The following is a 7672-nucleotide window of genomic DNA, read 5'->3' as shown; positions in this document are numbered from 1 at the left end:
AGTCTCTTTAAAACATAGCAAATCTGTTTTATTGACCCAAATAGCACAATTGTATTATCTCCTTAGTCAATTTTTCTCATGGCTAAAATTGTAATAGGTACCTCTAAGCAATCCATTCCCTAGAAACTCTTGTTATGTAGCAACACACTCACACTTTAGTGGTAGCCTAATCCCTTCTATCTCTAGAAAATTGACTAACTCCCCTTGAGGTTAAATAGCAAAAGATGAGTATGGTAAAGGTTTTTTCCCTGTTTTTTAAATCTCTCCTAGAAGAGCACCTGGCTTTGGGAAAGAGAAAGAAAGAAAACAAAGTCTCGCTCCTAGTCATAAGGTGAAATCTTCCAGGATGAAAAATCTAGTTCATACAGATTCAGTGAGTAATTAGACAGAGTGCTGCTAGAGAGGTTGATTTATTTTGCATGTGCTTTAGGCACATGCAAAATATGGTTTTCCTCAAATATGTTTGACACCAGCTTGTTTCCTGTGGCGGCTACAATCTAGAAACATACCTCAAAAGGCCTAGGACCTAGGGTATTTGACTACTAGATAACTTGTCTAAGTTGTCGCTGTGTTTTTCAACCAGGAGAAGCAGGAATGTAGGAATTATGGCCTTCTCTCAGCCATATTTTTACAATTCTGGTTGACAGAAGAAAAATGTGACAGGTATATCAAATATCAAATGAAGACAATGGCTGGTATATGTGCCTGAGCTGTCCTGGTGGGGTGGGTAGGTATGTTGAGAAAGACTATCCAGATTGTACATTTTCTCCCCATAGGACATAATTTCAATTCTGCTTCATCTCATTGTCCTTCTCTAAACCCACTGTGGTCTAAGTCACCACAGGTGCCTGTGCTGCTCCACTCACTCACTCACTCACTCACCCACACATAAGTGTGGCTTAGATAGTTTATTAATGTTCCCCAGCAATTCCCTTCACCCAGCCTCAGAATTGTCCCAAATAAATCCAGCCACAAGCAGGCCAAGATTAATCCACAAGGCGATGCCCAATAGTCCATAAAACAATGGAAAGTCAATCCAACAAATAAGTCCACCAAACAAACTTAAATCCACCACACCAAACTGAAATACACCCACAAGAGCTCACTTGGCAAGAGATGTTCAGAGTCTCCGAGGCATAAAGTCAAGCAGGAAGCACGAGGAACAAACACATATAGCCAGAAACCAAACACATTGTTCCCAGCAATGCCTCCCTCCCCCTGCCATGATAAATAGCTTGCTAGTGTAGCCAGTAATCTGGCAGATCTCCATTGCTCTTGTCTTTTCCCTACCCTGCGTGCTTTTGGATCCACCATGGAAGGCAGCTCCTCCTCCTATTCACTGACCGACCATCCCTGCAAGCTGGCTCCAGTCGAAGCCTCCCGTGGCCATTCAGAGTCATTAATTAACCCAGTTCCTGGTGTGCCAGCAATGAGCTAATCCTTCCTTGAGCTGACCTCTGAGGAAGAATCTGAGGAGTCCTCCAAGGGAAACGTCATCCTGCCCTGGAGTGGACATACTAATCAAAATGTGTTTTAACCAACAACAACAGAGGAACATTATTAACTTCCTAAAATTGGTATATTTTAAAAATATGTCCTTTTTGTAGACATCTCACTCTGCTGGCTCACATTGCAATTAACTATTAATTTCAAGGCCATTTTTCATTTAGCATTGCCTAGCTCAGTATATATTTCCCATTCTCCATTAAATCAGTTAAAACAAACCCAGGCACTCCTCATTCTTCATGCTTTGTTATTTAAACAGTATATGCAAAAATGAACAAATTACAGTGCTGTAAGATTACTTTATGCCATATGGATTTTGTATAAGTTTTTTTGTATTTTTAAGATATAACATATGTGTTTACTTCACTGCATACTTTATTTAAAATCAGCTTTCTCCTATATACAGATAAATTAAATTTAACTTAACCCTAAACATATTTTTATGCTTTGCTTTTAAAGATAATTTTGTTGTCCTACAGAGATTTAACGTCTTTAGAAAATGTAATAAGAACTTAAGAAAATGCGGAAAGGAGCATTCTCAAGAATACCTAGGGTAGTGAAGGCTAACCTTTTTGTTATCATGTGCCGAAAGTGTGCATGTGCGTACAAAAAAAGCATGCACGTGCGTGCATGCACCCATAATCCACCTCTAGCACACGTGCCATAAGTTCACCATCATCAACCTAGGGAAACCTAGATCTCTTCCTTGCAAATTCCATGAATGTCCAGGCATGTGAATATGATGGAATCAAATCTGCCTTCCTTACCTCATATTGAAGTAGGGATTTCAAGATAGGCTTCTTTCAATTTTGGATTCTTGATACTTTGTACCAGTGGTGGGTTCCGGATCCTGGTGCAACCGGTACGGTGCAATGGGGCCGACATCCACCACATGAACATGCCCAGCACGTGCATGGGTACTTACGGCGGAGCGTCGTGCAGGCACCGTACGCTCCGTGCGCGTGCGTGGTTAGCCCCAAACAGCTCAAATGTCAGTAAGGAGAGCGGGGCGGGTGGATGGACCCTCTGGAGCACCATACCAGAATGGTACTTGGTGCTCCAAGCAGGCACTGGTACGCCCATACCAGGGCATACTGCCTGCAACCCACCACTGCTTTGTACTTTAGGGGACAAAATGTATTTATATATGCAGGCCTACTGTCCTTTCTGTTGGAATTGATATACTAAATATCAGACAAGTAGGAAAAGGGCAATTATGCAAAGAGGAATTATAAGAATTTCTGAAGTAGCAGTGGTGAACTGAGCATGTCTCTACTCTTTGCAGAGATAACACAGCCAAACTAGGAGTCAGGATTGGCTCATCAGAATTCCTCTCTGGATTAAGAAGAGGACAAGAACAAAGGTAGGATTAGCCCTCAGTCATAATGGGAGTTGCTGAAAGCCCCTTCATTACATCACCCAGCAAGATTTAACCAAGCCTGGGACTCAAGACAACCTAAAGTTACCACTGCAGGGGAGTCTGACAACCAATCAGAATACATTTTGTTCACAGGAACAGGAAGCAAGTTCAAAGCTCAAGAGAAAGTATAAATCCCTCTCTCTCTCTCTCTCTCTCTCTCTCTCTCCTCTCTCCCTCCCTCCCTCCCTCCCTCCCCTCCCTCCCCCCCCTCCTTCCCTCCCTCCCTCTCTCCCATGTGCTTGATTGCCAAGGACCTCAAACCATGTGATCCTGTCCATCATTAAACCATTTTTCCAATCAACCTCCATGTTTCCAGTGTCTTTCTCCCCACTTGAAACTGAATCCAGCTGGACATTTCTTCCAACAATACAAATAATAAATCAGACAACTGGTTTTCAAAGCTTGGATTTACAGAAGGAATATATGAAACCAAGGAAACTCTGTCTGGAGAGGAATTGCTCAAGGAGTTCTTGAAAGAGTCAAAGACAACATGATAAGAACTCAACTGGTGGGACACACAACTGATGGGGCTAAAGATCAAGCTTTATAAAATTAAAATGAAGGTTTATAAAGTGAATCTGTTTGATCAGGGTTAAAGTATGTATGTTGTGGTTTCTGGTAACTGTTAATTGGATTTCCTTTTGACCAAGACTGAATGACAAGGCTTTAAAAGATCTATTTAATAAGTGGAGAGATAATTCTTTTGCTTTATTTTTTAGAGGAAGTGATAAGTTTGGATAACAAAATTGAATTTTTGAGTAAGATTAGAGTACATATATTAATATTTCTGGCAGCTTTTAGTAGCTTTTGCTGATTAGTACTGAACTGTGTGTTTTGTAATTTGGTTATTGATCAGAGATGACATATGAGAAGAAAAGTTTTTTTTTTTTTTTTTTTTTTTTTAAATGAAGCACCAGAGAAGGTGTTAAATCTAACTTGTACTTGTCTGGAAGGTTTTTCTATCTTTTCACTTTTCTTTTTTTCTCTTCTCAAGACCCTTTCTTGAGGTTCTTCTGATCGATCATACATACATACAAAACTATATATCTACATACCTACATACCTACTGGACTTTCTGGTTTTTCTTTGAAGACATTTCACCTCTTATCCAGAAGCTGAAGAACTTCAGAGCTGAAAAACAAGAAATCCAGTTTCCTCTTCATAAAGCACCTTTGGGTTTTCTAGCAGTTGCTTTCTAAATGATCATTAACCAACAAGACCAATGAGGAGGAGAAATTACTTTTTGTGTAAATACTTATTTCCCCTGTCAAAAAGGTTTCTGTTTTTCTCCTTTATTTGTAGTATGTTTAAGACTTAGTTTTTTAATTTCTCTTGCTGGTGGTTTCAATTATATTTCTGTTTGGGAGTTTGCAGAAAGTCCTGTTGTTACAAACTTTTCCATCATGTTGAAGTCACCTTGACTGTTCATATATTCTAATCTAAAACTCAGTAGAAGGAATCTTCACATTCTGTCATTAAGATTTCCAAAATATGAGAAGCTGGAGGAGATTCAAGATCCCTGAAAGGGGATTATACACTGAAGCACAGAACGTGAGCAACGAGACACAAACACACAAACATTTATCTTGTGAGTCTCATTACTAAACAAGTGCAAAAACAGCACAGCCACTGAAATTCTCTTTCTTGGGAAAAAAAAGACCAGATAAGAATTCTCTTTCATCAAACTAAATGAAAATGTATGGATGCAAGATAATGGGGTTTTTGTAAATTACTACTTTGTGATGAATTTCCCCTTTTAAAAATTTTTCTTCCCCTTCCCTTTAGAAAGCTAAAACCCAAGGGGAAAAAGTGTATGAAAAAACTTTCATTACAAATGAACATTGGTTAGCTTATTAAAAAGAATGCCTGATTTGAATCATGAGGACATCGGTAAGGATAAACTGGTTCCTATGTTACTGCTTTACAAATGGCCTTGTGCTCATATCAACACTAATGTTTAAGAAACACTCTGTGCTTTGCAATAGTGATGGCAAACCTTTTTCTTACGCCACGCCAAAACCACATGTGCATGCGTGCATGCCCACACCAATTCAATCCTCCCCACCCACCTACAACTGCACACGTGACACCCCCCCCCCAATGCATGCATGCACAACTGCTCCCCAGGCTCCGGAGGCTTTCCTGAAGCCTGAGGAAGGCGAAAATGGCCTCCTCTGGCCCTCCAGAGGCCCTCTCCTCTGGAAGCCAAACACAGATCATTTCCAAACTTCTGGTTGACCCATTGGGGCCATATTTTGCCCTCCCCAGCCTCTGGGGGCTTTCCTGAAGCCTGGGGAGGGTGAAATGGCCTCCCCTGGCCCTCCAGAAGGCTGAAAAATCAGCTGGCCAGCGTGCACATGTGCGCCGGAGCTGACGACTGGCATGCCAGCAAATATGGCTCCACGTGTTACCGGTGGCATGCGTGCCATAGGTTCGCCATCATGGAAATAAAGCCACTGAATAACACAGGCTGGATTTGTAAACCTTTTGCTTTTTTGTTGCTTATTTTTATTTATTTATTATTGCTTATTTTCACCAACAATAGAAGGAAGAGAAAAAAAGGGAAAGGAGGGTATAAATCTTCCATATAAGAGGAATAGATAGGAAATCAAGAACAACTGACAAGAGAGAATATGAATTAATTTATATTTTGATAAGATCACAAATAAGGTAAGACTCCATTGTAATGTGTGGTTAAAGCGCCCAAAAGGAAACTCGTGTAAATAACATGCATTGATCAGAAACTCAGCTCTTTTCCCTTTTTTTGCTATGCAAATGATGTTGCATTGTTTGCTGAGGACTCACATGATTTGCAGCAAATTTTTAGATAGCTTGTATGATGCCACAAGGCATCAAAATTGGAGGGAGCAACTGCAAATTATATAAAAGTGGTGACAAATTAAAACTCGCAAATTAATGCTTGTATTTGAGAGAATGTTAAGAAGAGAAAATGGATGGTGAAATGCTATTAGGAATGTAGTTAGTAGCATATAGTCGATTGCCTGGAACAAGCATCTGTCAAAGGAAACAGATGTTTCTGTAAAGCAGGATGCTTCAATATAATATGATTTTGGCATAATAAAATTGTAGAAAGGAGGGTAGTTTGCAAGGACAGAAAGGTAGTAATTTAGTGGACGGTCTTGGTATAAATAGGCAGATAGTTTCCTTTTCTTACCTGATGTCTTAATTCTATTTTGTGCAAAGAATTGCTTATTTGGAAAGACAATCCCATGATGGATATGTTTAAGAGTAAGTAGGAAGAAAACAACAGCATCCATATACTTTAGCAGTTAGCAGTTAGACTTATATACCGCTTCATAGGGCTTTCAGCCCTCTCTAAGCGGTTTACAGAGTCAGCATATCGCCCCCAACAACAATCTGGGTCCTCATTTAAGACACTGGCCACCAAATTTTTGGGTGCCAGGGACCACTTCCATGGAGAGCAGTTTTTCTATAATTGGGGGGAGGGGCTCATGGTTTCATGCATTGCCTGGATCCCATGTATGTTGGGGCTTTGCTTGCTTGCACAGTTTGGTTCCTGGTCCATGGCCCGGAGGTTGGGGACCTTTGCCTTAAGGTATTGTAGGCTGACTCAATATTGGAAGTACTATAGTAAAAACACAGACAGAAATGAAATGAAACATCCTAGGGAATAGTTTAGATGGATGGATGGATGGATGGATGGATGGATGGATGGATGGATGGATGGATGGATGGATGGATGTCTATGGAAATTCTCAGTCATCCAGGTCATGTTTGTCCCCTTATTTTTCAAGAGGCAACTGGACTTTTTTTGTTTTTCTTTGAAGATGTTTCACTTTTCATCCAAGAAGCTTCTTCATCAAGAGAAGAAGCTTCTTGTATGAGAAAAAAAAATCTTCAAAGAAAATCAGAAAGTCCAGTTGCCTCTTGAAAAAAGCACCTTTGGGACATATGAATGAATGGTTGGCTGGTTTTGTGAAATTAGTATTCTAACCTCTGGTCCTGTTTGTTTGTAAGTAGCATGAATAATTTATTGTTATTATTTTAAATGCATATGAAGCACATTTCACTCTGAAGAGTGACTCTGGGTAGCTTACAATGAAAATAATAAATATTGCAATATTAACAACAGTATGATACACCGTCCTCCCAGTCAGGACTCCAAGCCAACTGGCAGAGTCAGGTTTTAATGCTTTTCTGGAAGGCTAAAAGGGAGGGGGCAAACCTCACCACAGGCAATAAGAAGTTCCAAAGAGTAGGGGGTCACAGTAGAAAGGCTCTTCATCTAAATCCCACCAGCAAAAAACCAATAAGTTCCATACCATGCTTCTTCTACCAGATTGAGTAGCATGAGCCAATCCCATTGGGGTGAGATGCTTCTTCAGATAACCTGGTTCTGTGCCATGAAGGGCTTTAAAGGTGATAACCAACACCTGGAATTGGACCCGGAAGCAAACCAACAACTAGTGCAGCTCACACAACAGCCGTATTACATGTGCCATCCTAGGGGCAGCCAGAAATGTTCATGCTGCTGCATTCTGAATCAATTGTAGCGTTCCAATATTCTTCAAAGATATCCCCATGTGGAGTTCATTGCAATAATACAAACAGGCGATAACCATGGTATGAATGACTGAGCACAGGGTCTCAAGATCCAGGAAAGAGTGAAGTTGTATAAAGGCAGGAGTCACAAGTCTAGGAAGGTCTGAAAGTTGCACACTGGGTCTGTCTAAGGTAATGAGACTCCAACCAGAACTAAAGATG

The sequence above is a fragment of the Thamnophis elegans genome, chromosome 1 (genome assembly GCF_009769535.1).
Source record: "Thamnophis elegans isolate rThaEle1 chromosome 1, rThaEle1.pri, whole genome shotgun sequence".
NCBI classification, from domain to species: domain Eukaryota; kingdom Metazoa; phylum Chordata; class Lepidosauria; order Squamata; family Colubridae; genus Thamnophis; species Thamnophis elegans.
The sequence above is the reverse complement of the archived record's forward strand: the minus strand, read 5'-3'. Positions refer to the sequence as shown.